Here is a 23,664-nt window from a genome sequence, read left to right as displayed (position 1 = left end):
AAAAACAGATGTCTATTATATATATTTATTCTAATCACAGACTTTGAAATGTTTTGAGTGATAGCCTAGGAGGTTTCCTTTATGCACTGCAGTATCTGAGCTACATCAGGTAGGAATTTGGCTCTTTGTATCCATTAACAGAAGGCAGCAAGTTTTCAGAAGGAAGTGCAGGTATTTACATGGTCAAATCCCCTGAAATTCCATGGGAATTAGTCACCTGAAAAAAGTCAGAGAATGGAAAGGCGTGCGGAGGGCTCTAACAGCATTATCTCGTGGAATGCAAAAATGTTTTTGAAAGAAGATAACTCATGCTTCAACAAATATTTTCAGAGCCATTTGGAAAGTTGAGTGGTATCATGACTGAAAGAAACTCCCTTAGTGTCAAGGAAATTCCACTTCTTTTTCTCCTGTCTTTAATTGTTGGCAGATTCAATATTTTTCCTGTCCCTGAGGCTTATGTACTAAGAGTAACCTTTGACTTTCCCCTAAATTTCAATGCCTCCATGCAGTCCTGCCTGTTTTTCCTCACAGTATCTCCAGAACCTCATTGCAGAGTTGTTGAGCAACAAATCCTTGTTGTTCCCTTGACCATGATGTCTTGGCTGTTCCAGCTTTTCCTCAGGACATACCTCATGCCATCTCTAGACCTCAGCTTGCCCATAAAGTGCTATGGTAGTGAAGGAAACCCTTCACAAAACAGTCAGATCTTGCAAACCTAAAACACAATGTAAGGAAAGCTCTGACATACCATGGGACGCAGTTTTAATTTGTTTATACACAACTCTAACAAGATTCAGCCACAGAATCACTGTACGTAAGAAAATATGCTTTCTGATTCGTCACCACAATTCACATCCATTGCTGTCCTCTTCTGAAGCAGTTACAGCCTTCTGATTGTTGCAGGTCTCTTATCTCCTGCTCCCATAGTCCTGCCTTACAGCACTCCTTGCATTGTCCAGTTGCTTTTGCAAAGTGGAACAGATACCTAAGGGTTTTGTTCAAAACAAGAATCTAACCGCTTGCTCAGGGTCCTTCAGGACAAAGCTAAGAACCCAGAAAGCAAGGTACTTCAGTACATTTCCTATACGCCCATTTCTAATAGCAAAACATTGGAGCAGTTTCACTGCTATCAAAACCTTTATCAACGTGAAAATTGGTTGTTTCAATGAGCAGCATATTTGCCAACCCACTCCTCCATCACTGTTTTAACACCACGTTTTAACTACATCCTTTTTCCACATTTAATCAACAATTAATGTTGATTAAACTCTGCCAAATTACACATGTGCTGTTTCAGTTCAGTTTGGGTTGATGCAGTCAAGGGCTATATCAAGGAAAGCACTAACAGTAACAGAGTCCTAGCTGAAATTTGCTTTCTGTTTTTGCAAAACTTTACAGCTATATATAAAAACAGGAGTCAGGCAAAGAAACATCCCTTGTCTGCTGCTGGCATCACGTTTTTATGTCTAGAAAAGTGAGTCCTGGGCAAACTTAGAGAAGTTTGATGTGAAACAGGGGACTAGGTTCCAAATGTTCCTCTGAAACTTTGCTTCTTTTCATTTTCTAAAGCAGAACAGATATTTTATTTGCCAGCCTCTGCGATTTTTAACAAACCCAGAACTAATCTTCTAGAAAGTGTGCATCTTCTTAATCACACAGCAAGCCTATGCACAGGAAAGGTATTCAAGGAATGTTTACAGAACCCATTTGAGAAGTATTTTGAAGCACTTTCCCATTCCACTTAACATCCCAAATAATTTGAGAACAGCTTCCCTTGCTGTATTTATTACTTCTACTTCTGATCCCAATAGGAAGAACTGTGGAGATATGCATTTTGTTTTTGTTTGAGTTTAGCAATAGTTTAGATCCCAGCAGTCCTGCTTTTACTGGAGCCACCTCACACAGGCCTGCCAACAGTTCAGCAAGCGGAGTAAATACCAAAGCTATGGATCAGATGGACAACATAAAGCAAAATAAAGCTGTATTGATGCAATACTGACAACAGGAGTTTGCTCCCCACACACCAGGTCAAAGAAAGAATGTCTTTCTGGGGACGGCCCTGCAGGCCTTGCGTTTTGACCAGTGGGACATTAAAATGAAGTCAAGAACAGGAAGGAAAGTCTAAGTGACAGCTCCCACTTGAAACCGCAGAGCCTCTAAACTGTCCAAATAAAGAGAAGGATGTCACCCAGCTAATGGGTTGGATCACGGTGCTCGGTTACATACTTTGTGAATAACGTGCTCCCTTCCCGGGTTCTTGGGCACAAATCGCTCGTGCAGTTGGATTTCTGAGAAGAGCTGGCCATATGGCAGGTAAATTGGGAAGCACTGCAATGTACTGAGAACAAGGCAATACAATCAAGGAGTCAATCATCTCCCAGGTTTGACAAGCAAGGATTGCATCTCGTGCAAAATAAGAAAAGCCCAGCTGGAAAGCTGTACTCCAGCAGTAAGACTATGCCGGTTAACACTGCAACTGTGTTTGGATTTACCTGCAGCTGTGAAACAGAACTGAGCAAGTCTTCTCTCCTACCCCAAAAGCTCACCTTCCTGTCAGACAGTCATTCAGATGGTTGTCTTCAGGATCTCAGAAAAAAAAAAAAACAGCCTATCAGCACATTTCAAAAGAGATTATTAATGGTACAGCAAGGACTATAAAAGACTCGCAGTCTTTTAGCTATGAAATACATTCCCACACTGGATGAACAAGCCCTAGATATCCTGTCCTTTCTCAGCCATTGCTAGGATTGCTATCTTTAATATTTAGTGTATAATACTAGGGGTCTTACAAAAAGTATCCATCTCCTCATCCAAAAAGCTTCACCTTTTCCACATTACGGTTTAATTATAATTCTAAAGAAATAGACTCTGCAGCTACCGACCCATGAAAGTTATTACAGATTTCAATTTTATAGTCAAGAATCCGACCTGTGGTACTACCACAGCGCCTGGAAAAGATCTGCTCTGTTTCATCCAGTCTCCAGTTCTCTAAACTAGGATCAGAACTTAAAAATAAAAAAACTTATATATCCAGATTGTGACTCACTGCACTTCGAGCTCATTCAGGAAATCCTCCACAGACCCCAACCTCTGGAGAGGGTTGCAGTCTCCAGCTCTGGACAATTTCTCCAGCATACATTCACAGATATGGGGATACACTTGACTTTGCAACGTTACCCATTAGCCTCAAAATATCTGCCAGTTTAAGAAGGAAAGCAGAGGATTTCTATCCGTTCATTTTTAAGTTTCAGAATTCTTTTAGCAAAAGGGACTGCACAGCTATCACTGCCACCAATAATACTGGTTGTTGTTTATATTTATGCTTTTTGAGCACTTCACATGAATTGAAACATGTCTCCCTCCTAATACAGTTTCTCGCAGGCCCTGTTTTCAGTAAGGCAGCGAGCTTCGTGCAGACAGAAACTATTAATGGCGCTGAAAAACCCTAACAGAAGTTGACGCTACTGAGGCAAAACATCAGTAGCATAATCCTATTCTGAGAGCAAGCTCTGCTTGGAAACTAAATGGCCAAAGTGCTCCCAAGGGCAGCAATTAGTATTTTAGCCAGTGGATTCATTTGGGGAGACTCTTGTAAATTTAATGAATTCCCCCGTAGTCACTCCATCATCATCGCTAATATGCTGGCAGTGCTGCTACAGATAATGCTGCCAGTACATTACAAGCCCTCCCTTACTGCCTGAAATTTTAATTCAATGGCTTCTGCATGCAACCTCCTCTACGATGGAGCTGCTTGGTGTTAATGCCATCACAGATGGGCCTCTTGGGAGCACAACAAGGCTGAGCCTGGTACATGGGGCAGGACATTTCGCACCCAGGCTCCTGTTCTTTATCCCTCCCCTCCCTAATACTTGTGCCTCTAAACTAGACCATAATTAGACCTATCCCTCCTGGGCTTCATTTTCCAAATTAGAGAGAAGTAGAGGGGAGAGGCCTGAGAGACCTCAGGCTCCCTGTGTACTCAGCCAGAGCTTAGACATGAATATGGAAGTGCTGAATTCAGCAGCGACACGCAGCTACAGAAAACAGCGCTCGGAGGACTCGAGGCTTCAGCTAACACATCCCCATCCCCTTAGGCAGAAATCAGCTCGTAGCCACGTCATTGCTGACAGATCTTGGTCTCTCTCCTTCTTAGAAACCCCCGTACGAGAGATCACGCACCTTCCCCAGGCAACATGTTCCAGTGCTTCATTGTCCCGAATGGTAAAAGTTTTTTCCAGAGTCAGACATTAGTGGCTCGTGGTGCTATTTAAGTCCCTCATTTCCCAGCCTCTACACTACAGAGAGAACAAGTTATTCCCTTCCTTGCTAAGGCAGCTTTCTGTGTGCTTAAGATTTGCCTTTCATCCTGGTTTCTCTTCCCTGGACTAAGCAAGCACAGGTCTTTCAGCCTTCACAGAAGGGCTGAGGTGGGAGGGGACCTCTGGAGCCCATCTGGTCCAAGCCCCTGCTCCAGCATGAGAGAGCTTTCCCTCTCAGACCAATACTCTCTGGTCCTTCTTGTTGCTTTCCAATTTCATCTTTAATTCAAACAAGAAGTGTAAATTACCTTGACCTATGTACAATCACACCAGTGGAAATTCTCCTAGGATCTAGTAGCCAGAAAGAACTACCTCACACACCTTCCAGTCTCTCTCTGTTTAACATTATCTGCAAGTTTAATACACATCCTTCCTCTTCCATCAATTAATTGTTAATGAAAATATTGACTATGCCCAGAGTCACTACAGACCCTTACGATGCCTCGCTGCCAACTTATTTCCATTTTGACAGTGACCCATGGAGAAATACTTGCTGAGGACACAAAGCCAACCACATCAGAAAATCCACATCCAGAGCACGTTCCCCAGCTTATCTGCAGGGATGTCAGAGCATCCTAATGTCAGGACACATGACATCATCTGCCTCTTCCCTACCCAAACAGCCTGTTACACTGTCACAGAAAATAATAGATTAGTCTGATACGATTTGTTCATGACAAATCCATGCTGGCTATTACTCATTTCCTTGTTATCTTCCAAGCATTTACAGAATGTTTACATGATTATTTGCTACGGTATTTTTCCTCTTGGATTTCAAAAGGAAAACATTCAGGCACCATGCAGGTAATCAGTAGTAAGGACAGTCTGTACAGAAAAACAAATGACGAGGAAGTGAGCACAATATACCTCAGTGGCTTATGTCTGTAAGCAACCAAAACTCTAATAGATCAAAGTGCAATTGAATAGGGGAAAAAAAAAAATAAAAAGCCTGTGAAGCAAGGTTAAAGAAACCCTTTATGCTCCTTACTCATCTTTACTCACTGGTTAGGCAGATCCACCAGAATCTGCAGAAACCTAACGACGACAGCATTAAAGCACAGTGATATGAGCAGACTCATTCAGCCCCTTGACTTGCCAGGATGAGTTGACTGCTACAAAACCACACGAACAAGAAAAGCAGTTCAAGGTGTTCTGAAGAGGAGTATTTACATGAATTGGAATAGAAGTTGTGTTTCTGATGCATTGCATTACTATATAGGCTGGAAATGACTTATGGTCTAGACTTCTTGTGATCGGTGCTTGGAAGAAGCTTCCCTCCAGGTGTAACCAAGCAGAGGATAAGACCTTCCGTGAAGCATCGGGCACTGCAACTTGCTGGAGAGAGAAGAGCCCAAATCACGAAGAAAGTCAAATGCTTTTGTGGATGTTGTACTCTGGCTACATCGAAAATAATAAACTGGGCAAGGCCGTAGCACAGGCCTACGCCCCGGTAAATGAACAACCACGCTGTTTAACAGCCCACACATCACCTCTTGGGCTTCACTTGCATCCAGTAGCCTGATCCCAAGTATGCAACCTTCCTTGGAGGACATCACAGGCTGAGGCAGTTCCCAAGAAACAGACTTGATAAGACCTCTGTCTTGAAGGGAAAGAATTTGATGATCTCAAAATGACCAAGGCTCTGCCACATGGTGATAGGCTGGAAGATAGACTGTGGGCTGTTGTATTTACAATATACACAAAGCCCTGGAGAGCAGCCTGGAAACAAAAAGGTTTCCCAGAGTGGAGTAAAGAACCTTCATGGGAATCTGTGACAAGCTCCAAGCTTGTCTCTGCCCAATCCTTCATCACCATATCAATGTCATAGTTGTGGCTTAAGCTGGTGAGCAGCTCTCTACTCAGCACACTGAGAGACCAGGCTCTGCCCAAATCCCTAAAGCACAAACCTTAACCCTAGACACTAGTGCATGCTTGAGTTGAGAAACACAGCTCCCTTTTCTCCCCACGCAAGAACATTATGAACCTGCTCATACCTTGGCAGATCCCTGTTTGCAATTCAGGAGAGAAAGGTATAACCCCTTTTCCCTAAGGAGGAGCATTATGTAGAAGTGACCTCCTTGTTCCCAGAAGGACAGGACCCCCCCATATCCCAGCTTTTATGGTAGACAGTCTTGAATGTGGTTGGAAGGGCAGAGATATTTCAGAACTTCACAAACTTCAAAAGTAAAAGAGAAGGAAATGCTGAAATGTACTTTAAGGATTAAGGAACCAATTCCCTTAATCATTCTTTAAACCTCTCTTCACCATTCCTTCCATTCAAGTATCCTTATTTGCATTTTACCTTCCCACCAGCAATTAAGCATTTTCTTTTTAAATTTGTAAAAGCTCTTTCTGAATTTTAACAGCTGGACTCGGACCACATTTCCTCCAAACAAAAAAGCTGCAGCATCCCTTCCTCCCCTCATTTTCAGTACTGCTTGGATTTAAGCCTGCACTGAGTTGTGCACTTCATGCAAACAACGACAGCTTTGCAAAACTTTTGAGCTTTTGATTCATTCATCTTGACCATTTAATCTGCACTTTCACACTTAAATCTTTTAAAGAAATTATTTTCAGTTTATTGTTATCTGATAAACTACAGTGTATTGAGCACCAGAAGGAATAAAGTTGAATGACAGACAGCTTGAGCAAAGGCAAAATTTAATCTTCACGCCTCAGCAAAGACTGGTGGAATCTGTAAAATCTAAAAAGACTCTTTTGAGTGCTACAGGAAAGTATCTCAAGAACCTTTTGTTTAAATAACCTCAACTTGAAACAATAATATTGTTCAGGAAAGCGACCATGGCATATCACTGATGGACCAAAATTTAACTAAGATAGATCATTAAAGGAAAGCAAAAACATAACTGGACAGGAGTAGCTTTAAAAAAGTTAAGATCAATACTACGAGCAGAATTAGCAAATCCAGAAGAGAGCTACAACATGCCTTGCTTCATTGCTTATGCATGACTGCAGCTTTAGTGTGCTCAACAAATCATTCTGAGCCTGGTATTCACACTGGCTTTTTAGGAAGATCTATCAAACAGGTAATTCTTTAACTTTTGTATTTGGAATTAATTTTGCTTTAGCCAACCAAAACGTATCCTTTAAATACAAACTTAAATATGCAACTACCAGGGTAGGAACTGTCACTTTTAATTATAAATTTGCCTCCAAATCCTATTAGTTCATTTCTATTCTATTCCAAAAGGGTAAAAAGAAAAGAGACACTACCACCCATAAATCTACTTTTAATTTGCTGGTTCAGTTTGATTTCACTGCTCACGGATAAACATTAGATGTGATACAAGAGGTTAATGTGGCTTTTCTTAACACTTTTCCTGCAGAAAGCTATGTCACAGCAACTGGGGCAGCACAGGAGATGTTTGTGTGTCATGCTCGTTTTTCGCTTAGTCCATGATAAAAAAGTAAATTTTGACTCTAAATTTGGTTTCTGTTCTCAAAGTACAGCCAAATCAAAAGTGGATTTGCTCCATAGTTCAGGATTTCAGTAAAAATAGTTGTAAGTATATGGGGCTTTTAACACTGTAACTTCTACATTTTTCAGTCTTAAGTTTTTTACCAGAAGAGTGAATTTGTAAACAAAAGAGCAAGAATTTCTTTACTGAGTCAGATTTCCCAAGGACTTGGGCTGTAGGCTTCCTGGCAACAGTTAGAGCTTTGCCCTGGGTCACTCTCCCTTAGACAGACTAGATGAGCAGCATGCTTTACAGTGCGGAGATGCACTCAATTCATGTTGAATTTTACCTGGAACTTACCATATTTAACAACTAAGACGTCTTTGAACACCAGGAGTAAATCTTTACTCAACGCAAGCAGTGAGGGAAGGAGGTGCAGATTTCACTTACAGACTGGGAGCAACATGGCAAAACTATCACCTTCCCAAATACATTTGATAACCTTCATTTTTGAGTCAGCTGTTGTTAGATTAAGGCTGTAATTTGCTTTGGATGTACCATATTTAAAGGTCTTTACCCTCAGAGCATAAAAATTCAGGAGTAAGAGCTCCCTTCAACAGAGGGCAAACTGGGAGAATTTGTAACAGAGCCAGAGTGCAATAAAGCCCTGTCTTCCAAAGATAAGCTGAAAAGACCTTTCCGCTGGGAACTAACCACTTAGTTAAATAATGTTATGCCAAGTTTTAAAAGCTGCTTTATCTCGGACTTTACAGAGTGGCTGTACAGGGTATAACTAAAGGGGCAGTAAAAAGTATAAGAGAAGGGCACACGTACAGCAGCTCCTCTCACTATACTCTCCGTGTTTGCTAGTATGTAGAACCAGTGATGCAGCCCTCACAAAATGTTGCTGAGTCCCTGGTGCTAAAGCAATTGCTTCAGCCAGCTGCATCTGAGACATCCTTGCTCCATCCTTTTATTCCTGTGGGAAAGCATGCAAGGGCTCTCTCAGATCTGTCTGACTTCCAAGGGTGTGCGGTGGCAACATAACCCTTCTTCCAGAAGGGAGAAAGCAAAGGATGATAGATCACTACAGGCACCTTATAATTTTTTTAAAAAAAGGAAACAGATCAGGCTAAGTAAATTTGTAACACTGGAGATAATTTAGGCTGACTTGATGGTCAAGATACCCCAGATCAACTAGGAAGAATCATCAAACTGAAATTAGGTTCTGTTAAGTGATAGTTATTGTCCTCAGGATTCCTTGCATACCATTAGTCAGTTTTTATTTCCAGTGCCACTGCAGTGAACTTTGGAGCTTGAGACTTTGTGCTCGTCCAGCATTCATTCCTATAATGAATGGACAAGCACAAAGGTAAGCTGAGAGCCTAAGCAGCATCTCTTCTGCACCTCTCAGCTGATCAGCCCACCCATCTCTGGGGCACCAAAAGCACCGGGCACTCCAACCTTAGCATTATTTCTAAAAGACTGATTCTCATCATAGCCCCTATTCTGGCATTAGCAAAGACAAACAAGGCAAAAACCAAATTGTTTTCCCAGGCTCCCCTGAGCATGCACTCCTGAAAGCAGGAGGAGGCTGTCTATATGCATAAACCAAGGAAATCAGGAGCTGGAGTTGCTGTCAGCCTGCTGGAAGAGCTCTGGTTTTAGGTGGGCTGCTGGTAAGGGGAAGGCTCACCCATCAGCTCTTCCCATCCCTAGGTTCCCCTGTGCCCTGTCCTACCATGGGGTCATGCAAGGCTGTGAGGTGTTACAAGACTAGCTGAAGGGGAAAACAGATCACTGGGATTTTAAGATGTCTGTGCTTTTCTCCAGGCTTTGTTCTCCAGCACTGTTTCTCCAGAGGAGCTGACTACGTGGCTTTACCAGGCTCTTGTAGCCCCCTGAGAGTCCCTCAGGCGCAAAAAAGAGGACATTTATTTTTCCCATAGATGCCTCCGAATTCAGAAGTAACGCAGGCTATTCATCAGTGTCAAGTTTTGAGCTTCTTCATAAATCTCTTCACAACAGATTTTTCAGATAATAAATATTTATCGACCTGGAAAATCTGACTTTTTGCAGACTTCCTCACTCATAGCAACCCAAGTAAGTACCGCATTTTCATACAGATACTCTCCACCTGCAAATGTCTGCTCTCCTTGAAAAATGCTAGGGGTGACATTGATAATAACGCAGAAGTGGCCCCCAAAATAATCCATGCACACCCCACATAACCCACAACAAACCACAACAGAAGGGTTATTGTGGGAAAGGAAGCAGACTAGGAGAGACCAAGAACAGGACGACAGGATAAGCCTCCCTTGGGTAAACATCCCAAATGGTTACTGAGTCACAAGGGTTTCATACTTACTCATAAAAGATACTCGGAAAAACACAGAATTACACAGGGTAAGTAGCCATCTAGGTAAGTGCTCTAAACAAAAAACAGACTTTTCGATAGCTTGTTTTCAAACCCCACTCATCCTAGCAGTATGGAAGGATCAGCTCTAGCCTAGCTCCCTCCAGGCTCCTCCAGTGCCCTCAACACATGGAAGCAACTAGCCTAAGACCTACAGAAACACCCACTAACCCTCCAGTCCGGTTACCGCCTGCCCTACCTTCACTGAAAGCAGCAACTTCTTTGCTGGGCTTGGACTGTCACCACAAGGAGAAGTTGGGATGCACCCAATCCTGCTCAGCAGGGCCGCCACCAAGGCAGATCCACGAAGAACTGGAGAGCAACCCTGCTGCAGCGTCAGCAGAAAAAGGACTGCTGGGCCAGGGGGCTGGGCTGTGGGCAAAGTGGTCTCAGGTGAGGCTCATCAGGGCCATTAAGGCCTAGCAGAGGCCCCAGGGCCCTGACACTCTTCCCAAATACCTTTATCCAGGGCAGTGTGGATCGTAACCCTGCAGGCACAATGGCGTGATGTTCACAGACAGACTTTGGTGGAGGTCTTACCTCTCACCTTTGAAGGGTGACCCCCCCCCAAGAGGTCTCAGCGCCATGTACCCACACACACAGCTCTCCTACCATGAGAGGCCCTCAGCCAGGTGATGGGGAGCAGCAGCAGGTCATTCATCCCTATCCAGACCCACCTGTGGGTGCATTCACTCCTGCCCTTTCCTTGGGTATGGTGCTGGCACACAAATCCCCCTCCGCTCCTTCCCTGTAGCCTGAGTTGGGGTTTGATGCAGTGTCCAGAGGCACCACTCGGCAACACATCTGCAATTTAAACATTGCTGCCTGCCACCTAACATGAGCTGGGCTACAAAACCCTGCAGCAGAACAATGCAGCTCACCAGTGCTGACCCTTGAAATATCTGAGCACTGACCCTCTCTGCATCACTGCAGCACTCGGTGCATTTTATCAGCGCTTGCTTTCTCTACAGCTTCCTGCAGTCCCAAGCAGGGGAACAGCTGAGGCAGTAGCCATTTGCCACCTAAGGGCACAGGGGGACTTCCCACAAACACAGTTTACCCAAGTGCCATCTGCTCTCCCACACAGTCAGGAATGTTTTTCTTGTGTAAGGAGTTTTCCTGATCTCATTTATACAACTCTCTGAGGCACATTAAGCCCAAAGCCTAATTTTTTTCGAGCTGAAGACATATTTAGACAGGCAGGGTCTAAAATCATGCGTTCTGAAATCTAGTTGTGGTTAATTGCCAAAAACAGAGCAAGGACTAAAATATTCTCTGCTTTCCTCTTGCCTTAGCCTCTGTCTGAACTCCTCCAGTTTGTTTTTGCTAGCTGTCTTGTTTACAGCCAAGGCGAGGCTCACACTGCGTCGTCCCAAGATGCACGAACAATTTCAAAGTACTTTGTTCTTCTGCAGATTCCTCACCCTTGCTGGAAGAGCATTATTAATCACCTAACCATCCCCCGGGCCTCCAAACCAAAGAGCCCATCGCTCCCTGCAGAAGCATCTTCCCAAAGCCTCCCGGCTGAGCCCGCCCGTTCCCCTGCTCCTTCTTCTGCTGACCCCCCGAGTACGTACGGATTGTGCTGACTTTTGAAAAGAAATGACTGCAGGTGCCTAGCACTTTGTTTATTCTGGCAAGGCTGAAAATAGCAACCGCTAACAAATATTTTGCCCTTCACAAGACTCCTCGCAGAGATGCAGCTGTTATCTCATCTAGTAAAAGTGCCAGCCCTGAGGGGAAAACAGACACTTAATTAGGTTAGGATAAGCTTCAAAAAGGTGACTATCTAAAATTAATACCCATAATGCTGTGTGGGCTTGGATCCTCGAACTGAATCCTCGGTTGTGTGGTAGGGAACAATTATTTTCAGCTTTGTGTTTCCCGTGCCTGTCTCTCACGGCCTGATGATTCTGTTTAATCATCAAAACCAGCGTGGAAGAGGAAAAAGCGTGGCTTTGGCAAGGTGGACAGACCCCCGGGACATAAAGTTGGACTTCTAGGGAATATGTCACCCTCTGGACTCCTGAATTTACCAATCTGCCAAGGCACAGAGCATCCACAAAGAGTCCGTTCGGGTTTTACAGTGAGACCGATGCGTTACGCAGAACTTTGGGATTTTTGTCTGTGCCCTGTGAAAATCCCCGCAACAAATGGTGGAAGTTGAGACACCTTTTCCCCATCAAACTTTAGCACCTTAACACAAGAAGCGTCCTGTATTAGGGACATAGTGCCAAAGAACAAGTCCAGGCCACATTAAATTATTATTATTCATTCCAAAATAAAAAGGGTTTTGGACAAAAAAACCTCCAAAGTGAGATAAGGAACTATTTTGAGCCTCTACCATCCATACAAAAAGGAAAAGTTGTTCAAGCACACTGCCTTTTTCATAAAACAGCAATTACAACAATCATAATACAAAACACATTTTTTGGGGGGGGAAATTGAGCCACAGGAGAGCCTCACCAAGGCATTTCTATCTCCCAGCCCACTGCAAGAGCGTCACTGAAAGAGCTCCAACAGAGAGGCTGCGCAACAGGTCACACTTGGACATTTATAGTGGCTCAGTCTGGAGGGTCGCAAAACTCCAGGTACAATCCATTAATCCATTTTTTTGCAACACCCCATCATCCCTTTTTATTGAAATTCAAGTAGAAAGACATAAATCATGGGCCTTCCTACTTCTTTTTTTTTTTTTTTTTTACATTAAGCCTGCTCTGAAGGCTTGAAAGTTTGCCTCAAACGTTTATGAGGACAACCAGGGCGGTCTGTCAAGGCTGTTTCCCTGCTCATGTATATAAAACTATTTTTAAAATTATGGGGTAGTACAGTCTGGTTAAGAGGCAGAAGGGATTAAGCCTGATTTAAAACACTTGAGGCTAAACAATGTTTGATATTTAAACAAAAATACCTTCCTGGGATTTCGTACAGGGCATGTCAAGTTATATCTGCAGCTTCCCACAAGCACAGAGCCACACTCAGGAACTCACTGCGATTAAAAATAAATAAGCCATGTCCTTGCATCAAGCCTTGAGAAAGTAAATGTAAAGGAGACTGGAGCCAAGAAGTTCTGGGACGGTAAAACATTATTTTTAACAGCTTTGACTATGAATGCACAGGTAGAGAGAAGATCAGAAAGCCCCAAACCTGCAGCAGATAAGAAGTGACACCTCACAGTTAAGCTTCCAGTGTAGATGACCATCCAGTTTTTCCTCAAACTTGCAAATTTCTCTGCCCCATTGCTCATGAGGCAAACGGCTGTTGTAAGAAAGATGGAAATATTTCACTGCCCCACGCAGTAAGGAAATAAAAGAAATCGCCTTCATTTCTCTGGATGGATTCCAGCCTCTGTACATTTTGATAGTTAAAACAACAATAAACATTCAGACCCATCCATAAAATGAATCATTAAAATTCCACCGTTTCTCCCGTCTCACCAGGGGAAGAAAATCAGCCTGAAATAGGCATTGTTGTGGAAGACTCCAGGGTAAGTACAGCAGCTTCTCTTCCAGAGAATTTTCTGCACATGCCCTGGGCCATGGCTCTGCTTTTCCCATGAAAAGCATGCAACGTGAAACGCGTGGACAAGCCAGGATCCGGGGCCACGAGCTACAGAAGGGTGACATCCATCACTGCTATCCCTTTTGTAACGCTCCAGCTCAGACAGCAGCAACAAGGGCTGGAAGCAGCTTCGGCTCAGAGCTCCCTCAGGCCAAAAGCAACACCTTGTGGGCTGCTCTACAAACTTACCTCACGCTGGATGATGGCTCATGGATAGGAGCTGGCTGGCCCAGTCTGTATTGCTCGTGCAGACAGCAACCCACAAGTGCTTCAGTTGCTCCAGCTTGTTCTCCGTACTTCATTTCTCAGTTCATGAGCGGATGGCACCCGAGGCTCCCAGCTGTAAGGTGGTACAAAATCACAAGCAGGGGCTGTTTCGGTGAGCTCACCCTGGCAGAGCAAGAGCAAGTTCAAGAGCAAGAACAAAGCTCCAGGCATGGCCCGTGGTGAGCACACTTCACGAAGCTCCTGCAGCTGCTGTGCACGAGGACAGACAGGTCCAGGTCTTGACATCACGAAACCCCAGAGAACCAGGCAGGACACATCTCCTGCAGTTTCCAAGGATTTACCTTGAAGAAGTCACCGTGTCACAGAATTTGAGAAATTCAATAGCAAATATGAAGTCGGAAGCACTTATATTTACTTTAGTCAAGGAAAGGAGCTGAGGGAAAGTAAAGACCTTGAAGTCTTATGCAAAAAGTAAACGCTGCTGGATCTTGTCTGTAAACGCATTGCTGAGACCACAAACCTTTCTGAACCTTTCCCAAAACTGTATTGAGTTTCGGACTTCAGGACGAGTCTAGCTGAACTTTCCCTGATTTCTAAATTTTGGCAGAGCTGTTGGAGTTCTGATTATCAGTTGCCAAATAATCATCCTTTTGAGATAAAGGGTAACTCGAGTCATAATCATTCATGTTGCAAAACTACAGAAGTAGCTGGAGTTACACGGGGGAGCAGCCTGACCCACCATCTTCCAACACTAAATGAATTACAGGAGGAAATTTGGCATTTTTGTATTTTACTTTTACAGGTCATTAAATACCAATGTAATTGCTGTGCTGTTTCATTTCTCGAACATGAATTCTAATTAATAGCATTGCAGTCAGTTAATTTAATATGGTAATAGCTCCAGAATAGCTTAATTGTTGTCATTACGGAGCACCTGCAGATGTTCAGCCCATCAGCCCATTCATTACCTGACCACTCTCATGTATCCCTACGGAGAGAAACCTCTGCCTGCAGGAAAGGTAATAAAATGCTTCCAGCACCACTGCTGGAAAAAGCTTTGTCTTTTCCAAGGGTGAAAGGTCTAAGGGGAAGGAGGTAGTTGTAGTTAGGCAGGAGATCTTTTTTTGACATCACTAGCATTGTAGAGAATGGAAGTCTCTCTCTGAATGTCTGTAACCAGAAGGTGCTGTCCTGCACTGCCTTTCGCTTGCAGGGCTGTTTAATTCAGCCTCACGTTGCAAATGCCCACGAGCTCTGTATAAGTCAACACTGATCCGTTTCTATGTCATTTAAAGCAAATCCTCATGTAGACATGATTGGGAAAAACCAGGTGGCACTATTCTCACTGCACTTCATGGCACCCATCTAGATGAGAAGAAAAAATCCCATATTCCTGGAGACCTGGGAGAAGGGGAAAATTGACAAACATACTTTATAATTTCAGCTCTTCTCACCAAGAAACTTTTTTTTTTTTTTTTTTTTTTTTTTTTTTTTTTAGGGTGTACATTTTGATTATACCTGGGCAAGAAAGAAAACTGCTACAGCAGTGCCTTGCCTTTGCCTTCCTGAAGACTCACGTTTTCTTTATGACTTCCGTACCTCTGTGTGCACCCTGAAATCTTAAAAACCACAATGAAAACGGAGGGCAGAACCTTCATGGAAATAAAGTACTACTTCCAATCTGAAGGTAAAGAAAGAAGGGCAAACACAGCGAAGTGCCTTTCCACAGCCACATCAGTTAAACAACGTGTAACAACCTGGAATCACAGAAAAACAGAGGAGGGTCAGGACCAGCTCCACGCAGGGGCACCTTGAAGGAGAGAGCAAGTTGCAGAGGGCCCCCTACAGACAAATTTTGTATATCTCCAAGGATGGAGACCCTACATCTTCCCAGGGCCATGTGTCCCCGTACTGCACACTCTCCCCGTGACATTTCTGACCCTGTACTGAGCTGGCATCTGCCTCGCTGCAGGGTGAGACCTCTGCCCCTGTGTGCTCTGCAGCTCTGGGAAGAGCCCGGCTCCATCTCCTCAACCCCCCCAGCTGGTGGCAGCAACCAGATCCCCCGAGTTTTCTGTGGACTGAGCAGCCCAGGCCCCTTCATCCCTCTGCACGCTGCCGTTGCTTGCAGCCAGAAGGCAGCGTGCCTTTACTCAGGGCGTGAGCCGCAGAGATGTGCCTGTCCTTGTTCCCACGTCAGGGGCGGTAGCTCTTCACGGCTGGCATGCGAGGCTGTACTTCGCCTTCCTAAATTAGAGACTCTGCGTGCTGGTGGGAAGCCAGCAAGAGATGCTGCTTCTTCGGCGGGTAGGACGGTGCCAACCTGCCTGCAAGGAGCGCTGGGCCTCGGCGTGAACGAGAGGCTCCTGGCAAGTGTAGGTCCTGGGGCTCCTCTCGTTCCCAAATGCTGCGGGCCCCACCTCTCTTCTCTGCTTGGAAATCCGCCTGCAGTTCATGCAGCCCGAGCTATCTTGGTCGTCATGACTCAGATAGATGTAACCTTGTTCCCAAAGCATGCTGCGGGACGTAGAGCAGGGAAGAACTGCTCATCTCCTTGTGAAAGGCAGTTCTCTGCAATTTATTCAGGCTCTTACTCTGCAAGTTGAAATGTACAACGTTAATAGAGGCTCAGTCCTGACAGCCTTTAAAAAAGGAGGAGGACAGACGACCTCTGTGGCGTGCGCTGTAGGTTTCCATAGCACAAGAAACGTTACAGCATCATTGTCAGGAGAGGAGAGAAATTTCTGGCAGAGGAGCAAGCCTGAGCGAAACAAGCTGAACTGGCCCTGCCATGCCTCCCCTCAGTAGCAGAGATCTGCCTTTGCTCTGAGACTTGTTCAAACACAGCGAAGTAGCAGCAGATTTCAGCAGAGAACAGAGCCTTAATTCACAGCTCGGTAAATGCGCCCTTTATTCTGCTTCAGCACAGCTCATCCTTATCTATATATGTGACATCCAGGTTCACCAAGTCCAGGGACCATTGTGAAGCAGAACTATAAAAGAACATTCGTTCTGATTTAGGTTTGTAATTAAGCTGAGGTCCCTGGGTCTAATTCAAGGCCATTTCAATCTCCAAGCTTTCTAGAAGAGTTGTTCCGATTTTGTACCAGCATGTGTTAAAGAAAATACTGGCCTCTTTTCCTGGAGCTGGACTTGCACAATGCTCACATTTAAAAATAATCCCACTGAGACCCCCATAGCTGCTTTGATTGCAAAAAGCCAAATGTTCCTATCCACTGCGCAGTGAGGAAAGGAGCAAAGGGCTTTGCGAACTGGAAGAAAGGACGAGACAAAAGCGCAGATGAGATGGGAGAGAGCTTTGCCCCATATTCCTGCGAGTTTGCAGAATCCCTCCCACATAAATATTGAAAAGTTTGCTATCTGCAAGTTTCGGAGAAGCCAGCGAGCAGTCCCTGGAAAGGGCATCACCCCTAACAACCAGCAGGTTTTTCAGGCAAAGTTAATGCTGCAACCTTAGCAGGAGCTCGGCGCAGCACAGAGCACGGGCGAGGCAGCTCTGGCAGCAGGGATTTGGGGGATTTTTGAGGGCAGTGGGACAGGGACGCTGCCCTGCTGAGTCTGGCTGGAGCAGGGCCCCTCTGCTGGCTGCAGGGGGGTGCAGGTGAAGTCTCCTGAGCACTGCCCACCCTGGCGCGCACCCCAGCCTTTCCTCTCTCACTGCAGGGAAGCCTCAGTTGTGCAGCATGCACAGGCTGCTCGTGGAGGTCCTCACAAACCGCTTCCCTGTCCAAGAAGGTGCTTTGGGTTTCTGTCTCAGCTTGCTGACAGTTTCAGCTAGTTTTCCCTTTCTAACGAGGGTAGGAAGGCAGGAGGCATTTGGCCAAGATGAGCGGGAACTAGCACAGAAGCAGAGAAATGACTCCCCGCAGTTTCACGGGTGCTGAAGTCTGATCAGCGTTTGGCTGACAAGTAGGAAAAAAATGAAAGAGATGTGCTATCTTTGCCTTCTTTTGCTCTCAAGAAAGACCTTGAAAGGTTGAACATCACTGAGACTGGGAACCTGAAGAAGAGAGACATGGGAGGCAGAAAAGAGCTGACCCCAAGCTGACTCCTCACTCTCTCCTCTGTGATTCACTGCAACTCACCCACCTGACCTGCGGACAACTCCCTCCAGGAAGAGAAAATAATCTCTTTAAAGGACATTCTTCTCTGAATAGAGAATGCTCAGTCATCTACAGTTTCCTCTCTCAGCGTGTGAGAGATTGCAGTCTAGAGTGGAAACAGGAGGCCTGTCACGGCAGGGAAGGTGAGTAAGGTAAGTTATCTGCTGCTGAAACAAATGGTGTCTCAAAAAGAAGGAGAAAAAAGAAACCCACAAAAACTAAGAAACGAAAAAAGAGAGGGAGAATCATCCAGATCGAAGATGAACAAAAGAGCCATTACCTCGCTGAGAAAAGTTACCTGTGTTCTGCCTGCTATCTCGGCAATGCCACCGAACTATTTCAAAGGGAGAGGAGTGTGAGAATACAAACAAGAAAAGCAGTGAGAAAACACGGTGCAGTTTTGTTCGAGAGAAATCAGAAACTCTGAGATGTTTGTGCCAAAGCTCTAGTGAGTCCTTTGCAACAGCCCTGCTTGACATCAGTACCCAGGTGGGGTCTGTCCTGTATGCGTTCACCACTAGCTGGCCATGGAAAAGATGTCAGAGATGTCAGACTGATGGCTGGACAAATGTACCTTCACTGGCCTTCTCAGAAGTGGCTGGAGCTGGAAGGAAATGCATGGAAATAGAACTGCTTCTCCTTTTATTGCAAAAAAATTAAGCAAATAGGGAGGTGTTTCTCTTCCTCTGCTTTTCCTGGATCTGGGAGGGCAGAAAGGTAAAATAAATCTGGTTCAAAAGGATAACAGATTTTCAGCTCCAGGGAGTTATCACTATCACAAATGTCATTATTTTTACTTAATGATGTAAGATTTACATCTTACACGCATAACACACATAGACAAACCGTGTGCAGGTTAGCTTCTGTCGGGAAGTGAAGAACAATGTAACCAGTCTTCCTTAAATTTAGACATTTTGGATTTAGAAAACCTTGCAACTCTGTTCTGAGCTTATACGTGCAAGCTTTAAAATTTACTGTAGCATACTGTATTTTGCTCCTTCTTAACACAGTTGTGCCAGTCAGCAAAGAGTTTTTTCACAGATCTTCCTAGTTACGATTTTTCCAAAGGAAATTTATTTTCCAGGGTGGTTTTAAAAATATATTCTATTCCAAGCTGCTGGAGGAGTGTTTTCCTTTGAACGGATTTCCCTCTTTGTGCTCCAGCTGGCAGCCCACTCGCACGGGGTATTTCCAAGACTCACTGCTCACATGCGAGATCCCAGCGATGGTGCAGAAGCCACCACTGAAGACGTGTGATGTTGGGTCAGCTCCCCAGCAGGCTGATTTAACCTCCACAGACGTGTTGATGAAAGCCAGCTACTTCCATCCCCCAGCTAGCAACACAGGAGGAAAAATAATCCGGAGGGCTCTCCACTGTACTCTCTGGGGTCATTTGACCAGTTCCTATTTGCAGTAACACTCAAGTGACTATGGGAAGATGTGAACACAGCTTAGGTAATTGCTCAAGTGCTAAGACTGTTTTTTTCTCATTCTGCAGCCGATTCTCAGCCCCCCGTAGCTGGTGAGAATGCAGTTGGCTCTTGAGATCTAGAATTATGCCATATGCCACAGCTTCAGCTAAAAATGCCTTAGCTGCTGGACATCACACAAAGCACATGGCAGTTCCCTGAACCACTGCTCAACCCTTAGACAGACCATTCCTTTTTCTAACCATGATAACTGACTGTCGGTAGGGCTTCAAGTGGAGAGTAGCAAATACCGTGTCATGGCAGCGAGGCAAGCTAAATCTGTTCAACCCTTGGCTGAATTTGTCCCTTTCTGCTATCAGGCAAGGGTGACAGATGAGACATTGCCTTAACCTGATGTAATTAAAAGATAGACCTGGGGGGAGACAATACAAGCGACAGCTGTCAAAACAAAGTCCAGGAACAATATTCAAACACCTCTTATCGCTGTTTATTCATTCAAAGGCTGTAGTAACACAGAAAAGCTTGTACAGCTGCACATGCATGTCTGTACTTGGGAAGACAAGCAGTCCTTGCAGGCTTTGCCTGGAGCTGTGCACCACTTTGGGGATGGTTGTTAGCAGACCAGTACTGTGGACCTGTGCCTACCACCAGACGGTGTTTCACATTTGCAGCAGGTGGAGCCCAGAGATTCCTTGCTTGATGGTCCTTTTTCTCCATCCCAGGGATACTCAATGGGCATAAGTCAACTGAAATTGTGCCTTTGGTTTAGGCCGTTTCTGGCTTGGCAGTGCTGCCTTTGTAGTTAAATGTGAGTACTATAAATGAAGAGTGTCTGGCTAGATTTCACTCCCTGCAGCAGGGGTGGCCAGAAAAACCACTGCCCTATCTCCACTGCCCTATCTTACCCTGGTAGCTTGGCTGCTTCCTTGGCAGCGTTCAGCTGGCTGGATCCATCTCACCTCCTTCAAGCACAGTTGGCACCTGAGGAGTCCCACAGGATCCCACCCAAACTGAAAACAGGTCTTCCACACGTCAGTCTGAAGAGACAAATTCTGGTGTCCAAGCCGTTTTACTGGTCCTGCTCACAGGGACTGCTCCCAGGTGCCCTACAGAGCCCCATGCAGGGAAGCTGTACCTGATCCACCTGTAAACGGCACGTGGCTCCACAACCACAGGTTTGTCACTGCTGTCACAGTACCGCGCTGTCACAGAAAAGCCAAAGGTCATCCTTAGATGGATGAATCCAAATGCCACTCTAAGCTGTATAAACAGGAATACAAGTAGAGCCTAAAAGACATTTATAAAATAAGAAGCTCGTATTCAGTGGTAAGGCATGGTCTGGATTACTGCATCCAGCGTTGGTGGCCCACTTCAAGGAAGAGATTCAGCGAAAGCGCGCAGCATGGAATGATCAAAGGGACTGGAAAGATTTAATCTGGAAACGAGAAGGCAGAGGAGAGACCGGGGAGCTTCATGTACACAAAATGCTGCTGCAAAGCAGGGAACTGGCTCTTCCCAACGCCTGTTGCAATAGGCCAGAATTAATGGCTTCGGTTGCACAAGGGAGATGCAAATGTGACATTAGGAAAGCTTTCCAGTGGGAAGGTTTGGTTAGCACTCAGAGACTGCCTGGGGAGGCTGTGAAGTCTCCATCAGTGGAGGATTTTAAGAAGAGGTTAGACAATCAGCTGGTCAGAACAGTTAGGGGAGTGGATTCAGGGAACTCTCATACTCTTTCCCAGTCCCATTTTTATAGTCCTATAGCAGATTTTTTGGATTGTTTTAGCTGTAACTGTCCTTTACAGACTCACGCTGGCAGGGGCGACATTTGAGAAAAGTGATGGGTGAAAGACTTCAGATGGTGTTTCTACATTTGCTTTGCATACTACCACGCTCACTGAAACTCCCCAAACTTTAATGAGTTAATCCATCAAAACAGTTGTTTCCAAACCTGTAAGATTTTAGTGGGAGTAGGGGTGGGTATTAAGCATAATGAAACCTTAATCCGAGGAGCTCCTGCGTGGTTTGCCTTTGATTTTGTGGTCGTGGTAAGGTTTAGACACACACGCATGTAATGCATGACAGAATAACTTAATGGCATGATTTTATAGCATGGCAAGTTCACTCGATCACAAAGCATTCATGGTTCTCCTCACAAAGATCTCGGTTCCTCAGGCCTCACTCCTGCAGGTAATTCCCTTGAAACAAAAGGTACAGAACCCACGAAGGAGGCAGCACAGCTCATAAAAACCAGAGCCAGGACTATGAGATTTTCAAGGCCAAGGCACCAGTTCATACCAGTTAGCTATTACTCTCGCATGACATCCTTGTAACTACTGGCAGCTGGGAAAAGGAAGATGTTATCTGTAATGAAAATCAGAGATTAGGCTAAATTTATATTCCTGCTGCCAGTAAAAACACCAACACAGGAGGCCAGATTTTAAAAAAGAACATGTGTCAATATGCGAATATGCATGTGTTATCTTTTAACACTGGGTGTTCCCCGCTGCTGTATGTAATTTAAAGATCTGTTGCCATCAATAACTTCTGTATCCAGCCTTGTTTGAGCTTCACTGTTACATCTTACCGTTCCTATTTTCTAGCACAATTCAAGATTTTGATATATATTTTTAAAGGGAAGCTGTAATTTTTCCCTAGTGTTTTATTTTCTTCTGAATTTTTGACCTAACTATAAACAGATCTTAGGTTTCCACATTTCATGCATGTATCAAGACAAAGTCTCACTTGAACCTTCCTCCCATCCCTTTCTCACACCTTTCCCTCTAGGCTTTACCTGAGATTTCAGGGTTCACATTTTTGTATAATACAAAGTGAGTCACTTTTTGGAAACTCTTCTTGCAGCGGTATGGGAGTTCTTGTGGCAGCGTGATGTGCCTTCACAAAGCACAGGCCAGGGGAATTTCTGTTCTGTGTTTTGTGTTTGCCCACGTGAGACACATTTCAGTGCACATTTCATGCTGAGCCAGGGATCCTCTGGTCTTCGAGTTCAATTCCCACTCATAGCTGTGGGCATTAAATGAAGTTAACAGGTGACAAGTTCAAAGCAAACAAGAGATTCTTGATGACACAACACATGGTTAAACTGCAAAACACCTTAGCGCATGAATACATGTAAAAAATGCGTGTATGTTCAAAAAAGGGCAAATTCACATGAAAAATCATTTAAGGACTCTTGAATCCAAAGGTTCTGCCACTGAGCCTAAAATCCCTGGATCTCTGGAGCATTCTGGGGAGGGAGCACTGCAGGCTTGCTTTGCTCTTAAACTTTTCTCCAGGCTTCCCCATTTGGCTATCACTGGAGACAGGACACTGGTTAGGTGAACTTTTGGTTCTGAACCTGGGTGGCTCTCTCGTTTCTTCCACAGAAATGCCTGTACATGATGTGGGGTGGCTCTGCCCTGTAATTCCTAGTTTCACACTGGCAGGTGTGTCTCAGCTGCAAAGCTGGTGCTATAACGCAGACCCCAGCAAATCTCAGGTGCCGAGCACAGGACCTACTCTTTGCCAAGAGCACAGCCTCTCACATGGTTGCAGTGCAGAGCCACGTTGTGCTCAGGGCAGACACATCCACTCACCCTCAAGGGCAAAGGACACCGGGATGCTGCTCTGCAGGGTGGGAGGCGTCTTGGCAGGGGACGCTGCCCAGGAAAGCACACAGCACTCAAAGGCATGCTCCCAGCTGCAGCCTAGCACGTGTCCCCACCTCATCATATAGTCTGGTGTAATAGTTCCCTGTGGTCCAGAATCTGTGCCTTATTTTCTCCTGAAAGTAACATAGGTATGAATTAGTGGTACCACTGGTCCAGCTTGATACCCTTTCAAAGACACTCAGAAAGACAAAAACCAAAAACCCTTGCCATAGCAACTACCCTGTTGCTAACCCAAAGTTGAGGCTGTTGAAATCTGTAGTCCTTGATATTCCACTCCTGCTTTAAAAATGCTCTGATTCCTACTGAAACCAACCACATCCCTTCGTTCCAGGTCATGTGCAGACCAAGCATGGTGGGTGGAAAGTACAAAGAGATCAAGGTCTCCACAAAGGAAAGCAGAAAACTTTCCTTCGGCAAGCTGCAATGGGTCTGTATCAAACAGCAAAACTGCAGAGGGACAGACAGGTCTCTCCAGATCTGTTTAAAAAATGCTACA

General features: G+C 44.9%; 1 long non-coding RNA gene across 1 annotated transcript; it reads right to left on the bottom strand.

The window, feature by feature from the left end:
* Nucleotides 1-2,115: 2,115 nt before the first annotated feature.
* On the bottom strand, nt 2,116-10,468 carry LOC311434191. The gene is made up of 4 exons (XR_014691310.1): nt 10,354-10,468; nt 10,107-10,167; nt 2,493-2,586; nt 2,116-2,338 (listed from the first exon to the last, which is right to left on the bottom strand). It is a non-coding gene; the product is annotated as an uncharacterized lncRNA (long non-coding RNA).
* Nucleotides 10,469-23,664: the final 13,196 nt, after the last annotated feature.

The sequence above is a fragment of the Aythya ferina genome (genome assembly GCF_964211825.1).
Source record: "Aythya ferina genome assembly, chromosome: 3".
NCBI lineage: Eukaryota > Metazoa > Chordata > Aves > Anseriformes > Anatidae > Aythya > Aythya ferina.
This window is presented reverse-complemented; position numbering and strand designations above follow the sequence as displayed.